Source organism: Heptranchias perlo, unplaced genomic scaffold (genome assembly GCF_035084215.1).
Source record: "Heptranchias perlo isolate sHepPer1 unplaced genomic scaffold, sHepPer1.hap1 HAP1_SCAFFOLD_70, whole genome shotgun sequence".
In the NCBI taxonomy this organism is placed as follows: Eukaryota; Metazoa; Chordata; class Chondrichthyes; order Hexanchiformes; family Hexanchidae; genus Heptranchias; species Heptranchias perlo.
Genome location: NW_027139729.1, coordinates 1,128,646 through 1,142,182, shown reverse-complemented (window position 1 = coordinate 1,142,182; position 13,537 = coordinate 1,128,646). Strand labels below are relative to the sequence as shown.

General features: G+C 41.0%; 2 protein-coding genes across 7 annotated transcripts in view; one reads left to right on the top strand and one right to left on the bottom strand.

The window, feature by feature from the left end:
- Positions 1-11,687, bottom strand: part of LOC137318443 (zinc finger protein 229-like) — a 54,870-nt gene extending 43,183 nt beyond the window's left edge. Inside the window, exons 1-3 of the mRNA XM_067981329.1 lie at positions 11,401-11,687; positions 10,941-11,027; positions 4,354-4,440 (exon numbers count right to left, since the gene is read on the bottom strand). The gene's annotated coding sequence lies outside the window, so the exon portion shown is untranslated. The remainder of the gene's footprint in view (positions 1-4,353; positions 4,441-10,940; positions 11,028-11,400) is intronic.
- Positions 1-13,537, top strand: part of LOC137318393 (zinc finger protein 3-like) — a 626,361-nt gene that overhangs the window by 498,163 nt on the left and 114,661 nt on the right. The gene's annotated exons all lie outside the window — the stretch shown is intronic.

Here is a 13,537-nt window from a genome sequence, read left to right as displayed (position 1 = left end):
GTATTTACCCTTCTTATAGACTGAAAGGTCATCTGATTGGTTGTTCTTTAACACACCTCATTTGCCTATTTCATTAACCAATCAGATAGCTGGGAATCAGAAGAGGGCGGGATTTTCCGGCCTCAACGGTCAGACCAGGAATTTGATGAATTTCAAAAAGCCCGCCAATTTCAGTGTAGTAAAGGACCGGATTTCGATCAATGTCGCCCTGAGCACAAGATTTTAAACCCGTTCTTTTTATCTTGTCTTATTCAGCGCTACCCGTCACCAATCGCTGGAGCTGTTTTAAAATCTGCTTTAAACTTTCGCTAATTTTATCATCGCTTTCAAACTGTACCGTTCGGGACGAAATCCCCATTCACAGCATTCCGTGAAGGGACACGTTTCAATTTAGTCTTTATAAAAGTGACACGATTGGTCCCTTCTCACAGGGCCGGGAGTGCTTCTGTGAAAAGACGGACCCGGACGGAGTTCTCATTCTGCCCCTACTCCGCTTTGTTACTGCAAGGGGTGGGGTTGCTGTTAATGTGGGGAGACTGAATTCATGGAGAAAATGGAAATGCTCAGGGGTCATTCAGGGTGTGTTCGTCGCCGGAATAGTAACGCTTTAAGAACAAAGCGAATGGGAAGGAGCGGATCAGAAACTCGTGTTCAGTTTATGGGTCAGAAATTTCAACGGCGTAGAGTATCAGTTTTCGATTGGAATAATATCGCGCTATTAAAAACATACTATGTAAATATATCGGAAATGCAGCTCCTTCAGAGAGGTTGTGGGTGGCTCTTAAAAGAGCCGTTGTTTTTTTTCAGTACATTGTGGAGTTTTACTTGGAGCTGGTGTACTTGGTCACCGCCTTTGTCCCTTCCGACACGGCGTGCTTGGCCAGTTCCCCGGGCAGCAGCAGGCGCACGGCGGTCTGGATCTCCCGGGAGCTGATGGTGTGCCGTTTATTATAATGGGCCAGGCGGGAAGCCTCACTCGCGATGCGCTCGAAAATATCGTTCACAAAGGAGTTCATGATGCTCATGGCCTTGGAGGAGATGCCGGTGTCGGGGTGAACCTGCTTCATCACTTTGTAGACGTAGATGGAGTAACTCTCCTTCCTCGACTTTCTCCGCTTCTTGCCGCCCTTGGCTGGTGCTTTACTCAAGGTTTTCTTGGCGCCCTTCTTGGGAGCTGCTTTCTTGTCCTCAGGCATTTTCAAACTCAATTTCAGACCCAGAAATGACCCAAATCCGCTCCGAGCTCGGATTAAATAGGCAGCCCCACAGCCCTATGGTAATGAGGGATGGGGGAAGGCAATGATTGTGATTGGACGATTGGGCGTGATGACACATAACATTTACTTTCATTCTCTGATTGGTTTCATCAGATATCCAATCAGATTTAGTATCTGCCACCAATCACAAACACGCTCACACTGCACATTGTCCGGTTTCAGCAATTTGTTCCGAACTGTTGCAGTTCTGCTTCCGGCCAGTAGATGTCCCCAAACCTCAATATTTCTGCCATTTCGCTGACGTTACCTGTCAGTTTATCTCGTGAATCCCCGGGTGACCCTCAAGATATTCTGATTTTCCTTTTGTTATTTTTGTGTCTGTGGAACAATTTATTATTTCTTTTGATATTCCTTGATAATTTGATTTCGTGGTTCCTGTTTCCTTCCCTAATTGTTTTTGTGACTTCTTCCCAACCTCTTCCTATTCGCTTGTGTCATCCTCTTATTTATTATCTATAAAAGAGAAATTCCATCAGCTTGTTGTGTCTGTTCAGGGGCTGATGTTTGGGAAATATTTATTGTCTATGTTTTTAGTGCCAGAAACCCAAAGGGAGCAATTCGGTCCCAAACTCCACAAAAACATTCCATTTCTCCCTCCTGGTGAAATAAGGCGCTATAATGGTGAGTATAGCTGCCTTCCAAGCAGTTAATTCCAACAGGTTTGAATCCCAGCACGCTGAATTCAGAAACACCAAGACTGGAACCGAATTTGATGATGTTCAGAGGGATAGTGTTTCCAAAACACAAACGGGTCTAATTTATATTTAAAAATGTTTTAAATTAATGTATTTCCCCCATAACGTTGAATTTAACTCTGATCCTTTGTATTATTATTCATGCTGATCTGTACAGTGGATGCGGGACACAATTGCCCAGATTCAGTGAAATTAATTGATTTTCTGCAGTCTTTTCCTCTGCTGATTCCCGTTCTTTATTTAAATTATGTCGGATTAACCTTTCTGATCTATAGAAGGGTCATAGTCCTGAACCGTTAACCCGAGCTTCCCTTCTCCACAGATGCTGCCGGACCTGCTGAGTCTTTCCAGCATTTTCAGTTTTAATTTTTCTATGTTTTATCCCTTTCACTGCTGACGGTCGTCATTGAAACTTCCAGATTAGCGCTCTGTTTTTATTTGTGTTTCAGTTCGGTTTATTTGAATTAATATAAATCGTGTCCTGAGAAATCAGACAGAAATATTGCGCAATGTAGAGTGAAACATAATGGGGCAACTTTCGAATGAGCAAAACAAATACTTTATTATGAATCAATTGTCTAATTTTTCACGAACAAAATATGAAAAAATACGAGAGTAGAAGTTAGAGAGAAACTATTTCCTCACATTGCACATTGTCCTGAATCTGCAACAACGACAGATAATGTGAATTTGTTCCACTCTGTTACAGTTCTCACTTATGGCCAGTAGATGTCAGACTATACGTGAGTGTGGGATTAATTCTCTGGTACTGTATATGAGTGTGATATTCAATCTATATCCATCAGTCTCCAATTCATTCTGTGAGTGTGGGATTCATTCTGTATCAGTCAATCTCTGGGAATGTGTATGAGTGGTGCATTCATTCTGTGACTGGCAGTCTCTGGTATTTTATCACAGTGTGGGAGTCATTCTGTAACTCAGTCTCTGGGCAAAGTGCAAGTCTGGATTCCTTCTGTAATATTGTTTCAGGTTACAGTATGTTGCTTGAAACTGTATCTTTAATTCATTAATGTATGCAAATTTTTCATTAATTTGTAAATATGGATACACTTTTGGATTTTGTTTAAATCAAACAACGTGTGTGAGTTTTGTTTTAGGATTACATCTTAATCTCTGTGAAGATAATGTACATTTCAATCTTTTACTGTGAAATTATTGGACTGGTATTTATTGTGTCGCTCAGTCTGGGCTAATGGAATTGATATTGTATCTTCCAGTCTGACATTCTATGAGATTTTTGGACCGGTGTGTAATGTGTGGTTCAGTGTGTACTAATGGAAATGACACTCTTAACTTTCAGTCAGACACTGCGAGAGATTTTTGGACTGGTTTCTAATGTGTAGCTGAGTCTACACTAATAGGATTCACACTGTCTGTTTCAGTATGATGATGTATGTGAATTTTGGACGGTATATAATGTGTAGCTCAGTCTGCACTAATGGAATTCATACTGTACCTTTCAGTCTGACACTGTGCAATATATTTAGACTGGTTTGTAAGGTGTAGCTCAGTCTGCACTAATGGAATTGATACTGCATCTTCCAGTCTGATACTGTGTGAGATTTGTGTACTTGCATGTATCGTGTCGACCAGTCTGTACGAATCAAATCGATACTATATCTTTCAGTATGATACTGTACGTGATTTTTGGACAGGTATCTAATGTGATCCTCTGTCTGCAGTAAAGGAATTGATATTTTATCTTCCTGTCTAATACTGCATGCGAATTTTGGACTGGTATATAATGTATAGCTCAATCTGCACTAATGGGATTGAAACTGTGTCTTTCAATCTTATATTGTATGAGAATTTTGGACTGGTATCTAATGTGTACCTCAATCTGCAGTAAAGGAATTGAAACTGGACATTTCATTCTGACACTATGAGGTTTTTGTACATATATGTGAGTCAAATATGGGTAACATCTGAACTGTTATCTAATTTGTATCTCAGGGTAAAATATTGACATGAATACTGCATCTTTAAACTCATAATGTGTGTGAGTTGTGGGCTGGTATTTAATTTGAATCTTGGAGTACACTATTGTGATTCATTCTGTACCTATCAATCGGTACCATGTGTCAGTTCTATCTGGTAGTTAATTTGTAGCTAAGGCTGAACTAATGTGAGATTGACACAGTGCCTTTCAATCTGATACTGGGTGTGATTTTGGACTGGGAATTATTTATCTGCCGATCAGTGGTACTGAGTTGTTGTGAAATGGAAATTCCGTCTGTCTCTCCTGCTCTGTTTGACTGTTGGATTGGGATCAGTGTGGGACTCACTATTTCTGCTGTCTGAGACTGTGGGACTGATGACCTGTCTGTGTCTCTGTGCACTGTGAGTGATAATATACATACTGTGTGTGAGAAGGAGCTGGCTGCACTGTTCCTTGTGCCTCGGGTGGAGGAAACATCACACTGATTCTGGGTCCTTCATGGATTTGACTGTAGGAAGAAAAAGTATCTCTTGTAATTCAAGAACAGGTGAAGTAGAAAATACAAAAGTGATCAATTGAATCTCTCTGTTAATAATCATTTTAATATCCACAAATGAAAACCACCGATACAAACAGTGTCAGTGTCTGACTCCACTGCAGTACTGCAGCACTCAGCTTCTGCACACCAGTTGTCTTGGGCCGTTTTACAACAATTTAGTGACATCCAGACACAACCCAACCATGATTGGGACTACCCGATGGGGACGGGACCTTTGCACATATCAGATTTCTATTTCCCTCTACCTTGGGATTAAGCGTTCAACCGAAGCAAAACTGCCGCTGCTTAAAATGTGTCCTTCAAACTTCTCACCTGATGCCTGCAATAGATGCTCTTTGTATAACTCCCCACATCCTTACTGTCCGGCTCTGTTTACTGTTCAATAACAAACACTAAAGTTTAATGGGTGGGTTTAAAAAAATCAGATTTAATACCTGCCACCAATCACAAACACGCTCACACTGCACATTGTCCGGTTTCAGCAATTTGTTCCGAACTGTTGCAGTTCTGCTTCCGGCCAGTAGATGTCCCCAAACCCCGGGTCATTGAAGTTTACAGATGAGAGAGGGACAGAAGATAAACTCATTCTTCACATTATATTGCACGGGTGGGATTTAGAAAAACTGGGAATGGAGACGAGCTGCAAGTACATTTGGTTTGACCAAACACTACTTCTAATACTCTGTTAAATTCTTCAAATAGATTTCGGGGGTATTGTCAATACTGAGGAAGACTGGGACAAAATAAACTTGCAGAACGGCCGTGTAAATGGCCATTGAATTTCAATATGGAAAGGTGTGAGATGCTACATTTCGCTACGGGGAATAAGGAGGCCACATACTGCATGGAAAATAAGAGTCTAAATGGGGTAGAGGAGCAATGTAAATCGTGTCCTAAGAAATCAGAGAGAAACACTGCGCAATGTACAGTGAAATATAATGGGGCAAATTCACAACTATCGAATGATTGAAACAAAAAAATTATTATTAATCAATTGTCTTCATGTTTCACTGTCAAAATGTGCTAAAATAGAAGAGTAAAAGTTACAGACAGAAACTTTCCTCACATTGCACATTGTCCTGTTTCTGTAACCACCACAGATAATGTGAATTTGTTCCGCTCTTTTACAGTTCTCGCTTACGTCCAGTAGAGGTCAGTCTCTGATACTGTACATGAGAGTGGGGTTTATTCTGTATCTGTCTATCTCTGATACTGTACATGAGAGTGGGGTTTATTCTGTATCTGACAGTTTCTGGTGCTTTATGTCAGTGTGAGGTTAATTCCATCACTGCCAGTCTCTGGTGCTGTGTGTGAGTGTGGAATTAACTATGTACCTGTCAGTCTCTGGTACTGTCTGTGTGAGTGGGATTCATTCTGTATCTGCCATTCTCTGCTGCTTTATCTCAGTGTGGGATTCATTATGTAATTCAGTCTCTGAGACAATGTGCAAGTCTGAATTCATTCCATATTCTTATTTCAGTTCAGAGTATCGTACTTGAAACTGTATCTTTAACACTCCAAATTATATACAGGTCTTTGTCGAGTATTTGATTTGATAATATGGATACACTTTTCGATTTTCTTTAATCAAACAATGTGTGTGAGTTTTGGAGTGGTATTACATCTTAATCTCTGAACTCTATTGTGAATGATAATGTACCTTTCAATCTGTTCACTTTGAAATTATTGGACTAGTATGTAATGTGTAGCTAAGACTGCAATAATGGGATGAATTCTGTGTCGGAGTCTAACACTGTGAGAGACTTTTGGACTGGTGAGTAACAGATAGCTCAGTCCAGGCTAATGGAATTGAAATTGTATCTTTGAGTCTGATATGTTGTGACATTGTTGGACTGCTATATAATCTGTGGCCCTGTCTGCACTCACGGAATCGATACTGTATCTTTCAGTCTAATATTGTATGAGATTGTTGGGCTGTTATATAATTTTAGCTCAGGTGGTGTGAATAGAATTTAAACTATACCTTCCAGTCTGATCATTTATGGGGTTTGTGGACTCGAATGCAATGTGCAGCTCAGTCTGTACCAATGGTATTGATAATGTTTATTTCAGTATAACATGAGTATTACCAATATATCGAATATGTAGCTCAGTCTGCACCAATGGAATTGACACTGTATCTTTCAATCTGACACGATGAGATTTTTGGACTGGTATGTAATGCGCAACTCAGTCTGCAGTAATGTGATTGTGAGATTCATTCTGTATCTGTCAGTCTCTGGTACTGTTTGTGAGTGTGAGATTCATTCTGTATCTGTCAGTCTCTGGTACTGTATGTGAGTGTGAGCTTCATTCTGTATCTGTCAGTCTCTGGTACTGTTTGTGAGTGTGAGATTCATTCTGTATCTGTCAGTCTCTGGTACTGTTTGTGAGTGTGAGATTCATTTTTTATCTGTCAGCCCCTGGTACTGTGCATGAGTGAGATTCATTCTGTTCGTGGTACTGTATGTGAGTGTAGGATTCATTCTATATCTGTCAGTCTCTGGTACTGTATGTGAGTGTGGGATTCATTCTGTATCTGTTAGTCTCTGGTGCTGTATGTGAATGTGGGATTCATTCTGTATCTGCCATTCTCTGCAACTTTATCTCAGTGTGGGATTCATTCTGTAATTCAGCCTCTGAGACAATGTGCAAGTCTGAATTCATTCTGTATTCTTATTTCAGTTTACAGTATCTTATTTGAAACTGTATCTTTAATACTTTAAATTATATATAGTTCTCCGTTGATTATTTAATTTGTAAATATGGATTTCTTTTGATTTTCCTTAATCAAAGAATGTGTGTGAGTTTTGGAGTGGTATTACATATTAATCTCTAAACTCTATTGTGAATGACAATGTACCTTTCAATCTGTTCATGTTGAAATTACTGGACTGGTATGTAATGTGTACTTCAGTCTGCAATAATGGGACTAATTCTGTATCGGAGTCGAACACTGTGTGAGATTTTTGGACTGGTAAGCAATATGTAGCTCATCCTGAACTAAAGGAATTGATACTCTATCTATCAGTCTGATACTGTATGAGATTTTTGGACTGGAATGTGATGTGTAGCTCAGTCTTCAATAATGGAAGTGATACTGAATCTTTCAATCTCATTCTCTGAGATTTTAGGACTGGTGAGTAACATGTAGCTCAGTCTGTGCTGATGGAATTGATGTTGTATCTTTGAGTCTGATAGGATATGAGATTGTTGGACTGCTATATAATGTGTGGCTCAGTCTGCACTAATGAAATCGATACTGTATCTTTCAGTCTAATTTTGTATGGGATTTTCAGTCTTGTATGTATTGTACAGCTCAGGTGGTACTAATAGAATAGAAACTGTATCTTCCTGTCTGCTCATTTATGAGGTTTTTGGACTGGTATATAATGTGTAGCTCAGTCTGTACCAATGGTATTGATACTATTTATTTCAGTATAATACTGAGTATTTACCAATATATCAAATATGTCGCTCAGTCTGCACTAATGGAATTTATACTGTATCTTTCAATCTGGCACCAGGAGATCTTTGGACTGGTCTGTAAAGTGTAACTCAGTCTGCAGTAATGTGACTGTGATATTCATTCTGTATCTGTCAGTTTCTGCTACTGTATGTGAGTGAAATTCATTCTGTTCCTGGTACTCTATGTGAGTGTGGGAATCATTCTGTATCTGTCAGTCTCTGGTATTGTGTGTGGATGAGGGATTCCTTCTGTATCTGTCAGTCTCTGGTATTGTGTGTGGGTGTGGGATTCATTCTGTATCTGTCAGTCTCTAGTATTGTGTGTGGGTGAGACATTCATTCTGTATCTAACAATTTCTGATGCTGTGGATCAGTGAGATAAATTCTGTATCTGTCAGTCTGTGCGATAATGTGTGAGTGTGGGATTCATTTTGAATCTGTCAGTCTCTGGTAGATTGTATGAGTTTGGGATTCATTCTATGTATCAGTCTCTGGCACTCTATCGGAGTGTGAGATTCATTCTTTATCTGTATCTAATTTGTATTTCCGTTTACAGTATGGTGTTCAAATCTGTATCTTTAATACCTTAATGTATGAATATTATTTCCCAGTCTTTAATTGGTAGATAATGATATGTTTTAAAATGTAATGCTGTCGGATATAATCAGATAATGTGGGCATCTATTTTTGGACTTCTATTAAATCTGTATCGATGGGAAAACAATTGTGAATTTGTGCATCTTCCAAACTGATATGGTGACATTTTTGAACTTGTATATAATGTGGAGCTCAGTCTGCATGAATAGAATACTGTATATTTCAGTCTGAATCTGTAACAGTTTTGTTGTCGTGGTTTCTAATGTGTAGCTCAGTCTGCACTAATGGAATTGACACTGTATCTTTCAATCTGACACTGTGAGATTTTTGGACTGGTACGTAATGTGTAACCAAGCCTGCATTGATGGAATTGATACGTTATCTTTCAATCTGTGACTGTGAGATTTTTGCTCTGGTAAGTAATTTGTAACTCAGCCTGCACGAATATAGGTGACTGTGAGATTCACTTTGCATCTCTCAGTCTCTGGTACTGCATGTGAGTTTGGGATTCATGCTGTATCTGTCACTCTCTGGTACTCAATTTGAGTGTGGGATTCATTCTGTATATACATTCTCCAGTACTGTGTGTGGGTGTTGAATTATTTCCGTATAAGCAGTTTCTCATAATGTATGTGAGTGTGGGATTGATTCTGTATCTGTGAATCTCTGGTACTGTGTGTGAGTGTGGGATTCATTCTGTATCTGTCATTCTCTGGTGCTGTGTGTGAGTGTGGGATTCATTCTATATCTGCAATTCTCTGGTGCTGTGTGTGAGTGTGGGATTGATTCTATATCTGCAATTCTCATGTACTGTGGGTGAGTGTGGGATTCATTCTGTATCTGTCAGTCTCTGGTACTGTGTGTGAGTGTGAGATTCATTCTGTATCTGTCAGTCTCTGGTACTGTGTGTGAGTGTGAGATTCATTCTGTATCTGTCAGTCTCTGGTGCTGTGTGTGAGTGTGGGATTCATTCTGTATCTGCAGTTCTCAGGTACTGTGTGTGAGTGTGGGATTCATTCTGTATCTGTCAGTCTCTGGTACTGTGTGTGAGTGTGGGATTCATTCTGTATCTGTCAGTCTCTGGTACTGTGTGTGAGTGTGGGATTCATTCTATATCTGCAGTTCTCAGGTACTGTGTGTGAGTGTGGGATTCATTCTGTATCTGTCAGTCTCTGGTGCTGTGTGTGAGTGTGAGATTCAATCTGTATCTGTCAGTTTCTGGTACTATGTGTGAGTGTGGGATTCATACTTTACTTGTAAGTCTCTAGTGCTTTATGAGAGTGTGGGATGAACTTGATATCTGTCAGTCCTTGGTACTGTATGGCCAGTGTGGGATTCATTCTGTATCTGTCATCTCTTGTACCGTACTTCAGTGTGGGATTGAATTTATGTCTGGCAACCTCTCGTACTGTATGTGAGTGTGGGATTCATTCTGTGTCTGTGTGTCTCTGTACTGTATCTGCGTGTGAGATTCATTCTGTATCTGTATGGAATTATTCTCTCAGATTACATTATGGTATTCAATACTGTAGCTTTAATGTCTTAATGTTTAAATAGTTTTTCACATTATTTAATTGGTCAAAATGGATACACTTTAGGATTTGATGCTGGAGGTTTTAATCAGATAATTTGTGTGCTTTTTGGACTCGTATTAAATGTGTATTTCTGTGATTACTATTGTGAATGATAATGAATCTTTCAAAATGATATTGTGAATTGGTATTTAATGTGTAGATCAGTCTGCACTAAAGGAATTGATACTGTAACTTTAAACTTTGTTTCATAAGATTTTTGGACTCGTGTGTAATGTGTATCTCGGTCTGGATGAACAGAATTGATACAGTATCTTTTAATCTCATACTATGAGTGTATTATAAACTGGTATCTAATTTGTTTCTCAGGTTACACTGTCACAGCATTTCTCAATCTGATACTGTACGTGAGTTTTGCACTAGCAATTTGTATTCGAATGGTACACTATTTGAATGGATACTGCATGTATTAAACTCACATGTGTGTGAGAGTTCTGGGCTCGAATTCAATAGGAATCTCGAGGAACGTTATTGGGATTCATTCTTTACCTTTCAATCGGGTACCATGTGTGATTTCTATCTGGTATTTAATTCATGGCTAATGTTGCCCCTTTGTGAGATAGACAATCTGAGAGTGTGATTTTGGACTTGGATTTTTGTATCTCCCTGTCAGCGGGACTGAGTTCGGGGGAAATGGAACAGTGTCTGCCTCACCTGTTCTGTTTGACTGTGGATTGAAAATGTGTCTCTGGAACTTGGGATCATTGTGGGACTGAGTACTTCTGCTGTCTGAGACTGTGGAACTGTTGACCTGTCTGTGACTCCGTGCTCTGTGTGTGATAATGTACTTACTGTGTGTGAGAAGGAGCTGACTGCACTGTTCCTTGTGCCTCGGGTGGAGGAAACATCACATTTATTATGGATCCTTCAAGGGTTTGCCTGTAGAAAGAAACGTATGTCTGGTAACTCAAGAACAGGTGATGAAGAAAATACAGAAGTGATCAGTTTAATATCTGTTAATAATTATTTTGAATATCCATAAATGTAAATCAGCGATTCAAACAGTGTCAGTGTCTGACTCCACTGCAGTACTGCAGCACCCAGCTTCTGCACACCAGGTTGTTGGGCTGTTTTACAACAATATATTGACATCCAGACACAACCCAACCCCTCCACTAACAAATGAATGGGACGACCCGATGGGGCTGGGACGTTTGTACAGGTCAGGATTCTAATCCCCTCTCCCATGGGACTAACCGTTCAAAGGAAACCAAACAGCCGCTGTTTAAAATGTGTCCTTCACACTTCTCACCTGATGCCTGCAATTGATGCTCTTTGTATAACTCCCCACATCCTGACTGTCCAGCTCTGTTTCCACTCTTCACTGTCCAATAACAATAAACAGCGTGAGACTGGAACTAAACGAGGAACATTCACCACTGCTTTGGGGAGAGAAAGCAGCAATGATTTTAAATAGCAGGTTCTTCCCATTCTGTCTCCTTTACCCTGGACACACCCTGGACACACACAGCCCGAGAATGACCTCTCCCTTCCCCCGCTCACTCCATGTTCCGGGACCAGTTCCTGATCCACTCCGCCTCTTACAAACAGCCCCCGGACTCCCCCTGACCTTCCCCCGGACTCAATGCCGATCTCTGAGCCCATCTGCGGACACGGTCCCGAAGCGATGAGCTGCTGTAACGAGGCTGCTCTTTGCTCCCTTCCCCCGGGGGCCGTGATCTCTCCATTCCCGGCTGTTTTAAACCATCTTCTTCCGCTCACTGAGGGAATGGCGCCCACAGGCCGAGCTGGGGGAGGGCAGCGCGCATGCGCTCTTCTGCTCACCAACGGCCAGCGCTGGGGGCGGGGCTGAGTCACGCATGCGCAGATAACTGGTTTAATTCCCAATACAAAAATCGATGGAAACTTTCCCCAATTGGAATTTTTCCGAGTCTGAGCAAAGGAAGTGGGTCTGGGGGAAAGGTCAGAGGGAATGGGGTCCACAGGCAGTGCAGGAACAGGCACCAGAATGGAAAACAGATGGGATTCCACCAGTGCCTAACGCTGGAATCCAGACTGACTTTACAATCTCTAACTATTAAACTAGATGTTTCCATCCCTGCTGTTTCTCTCAGCGGTTCTGAAATGAACCTATGGATTCTGTTCATTCTTGGCCCCTTTACTGATAAAACTGATGCGAGGATTTCTCAAACCAATCCTGGAGAAACAGACGAGGTAAGAGTGAGTCGGTGTGTTTGTTGGGACCGTATAGCATTCATATCTGACAGCAAAAGTCACAGATTAACTTAACCGGAGTGAAACTCTCGGTCAATGAGAGTTATACCAAAAGGCCCTGAGCTGCATAACTGCAGATGGTAGAACAGGCAAAAGAGGGTTAAATGTCGCCCATTGTTTTTGTCACTCTCTGCACTGTCCCTGAGTTTGGGATTAAATGCGTGCCTGTCTCTGGTACAATAACAGTGAGAGATGAGACCGCATCTTTTGTCTCTCCAACGGGATCTTTCTGGATAAAACGCAACTTTACAGATCAGTCTGGAACAAATACTGTTTATGTCTGTCGTTCTCTCTCTCTCTGGAGCTGTATACGTATGTTGGATACTATTGGCAAGTGTGATATAGACACACTGATTGGAAGTGTAAGACTGACAGTGTGTGTTTGTCTCTCTCTAGTGCTGAACATGAAGGTGGGAGACCGTCTGATATAAAACAGAGAAAATGAGATGTCCGGGCCGGGCCTCACAGTAACTGGGGATGTGTTCGGCTCCAGTCCCAGTTCATGCTCATTTTTTTTTAACAGATTCAGGGCGAGAGTCTCTGTGAGACGGTAACACTGGCGGAGAAATTCTGCGCCACAACTCAAACACCAACACACGAGATTCTCCAAATCAGCTGGAATAAGGTGTTTGTAAACTGCTGAACCCGTCTGCGAGGGGATGTGTGGGGAGATAGAATCGGGTCTGGGACTGCAATGGAAGGAGGCGGGTTGACTTGTTATCGAAGGGACTGTATTTAGGCAGGAATATTACTGACTGTTAATTGTAAGGGGTTTATTTAAAAGCTCCAGGCTTCTGGGAATCCGTGAATATGAAGACCGAGTCTGTAAGGGTTTTTGCGGAGCGCTGTGTTTTGGTTCTATTGTCGAGAAACGGTTTGAAATTGGCGGTTGGAGAAAGCTGGAGGTGGTATTTTCATTCTCACAGTCGTTACCAGGGCGATATGAGAGAGTAAACCAACTCAATATCAGAGTCACATTGAACATATCCATCTATATTCATTGTACCAGACACCCGTGGAACTAAATTGCTACCGGGTTTGGATGTTCCAGTTTTATTTTTAATCGTCTGTAATGTAATAAGGAAAACACTTCACTAAACAAGCCCACGGGAGGGCTGTTTTGGGAAATAGAAAAGCAATGATCGAGGTTTGGG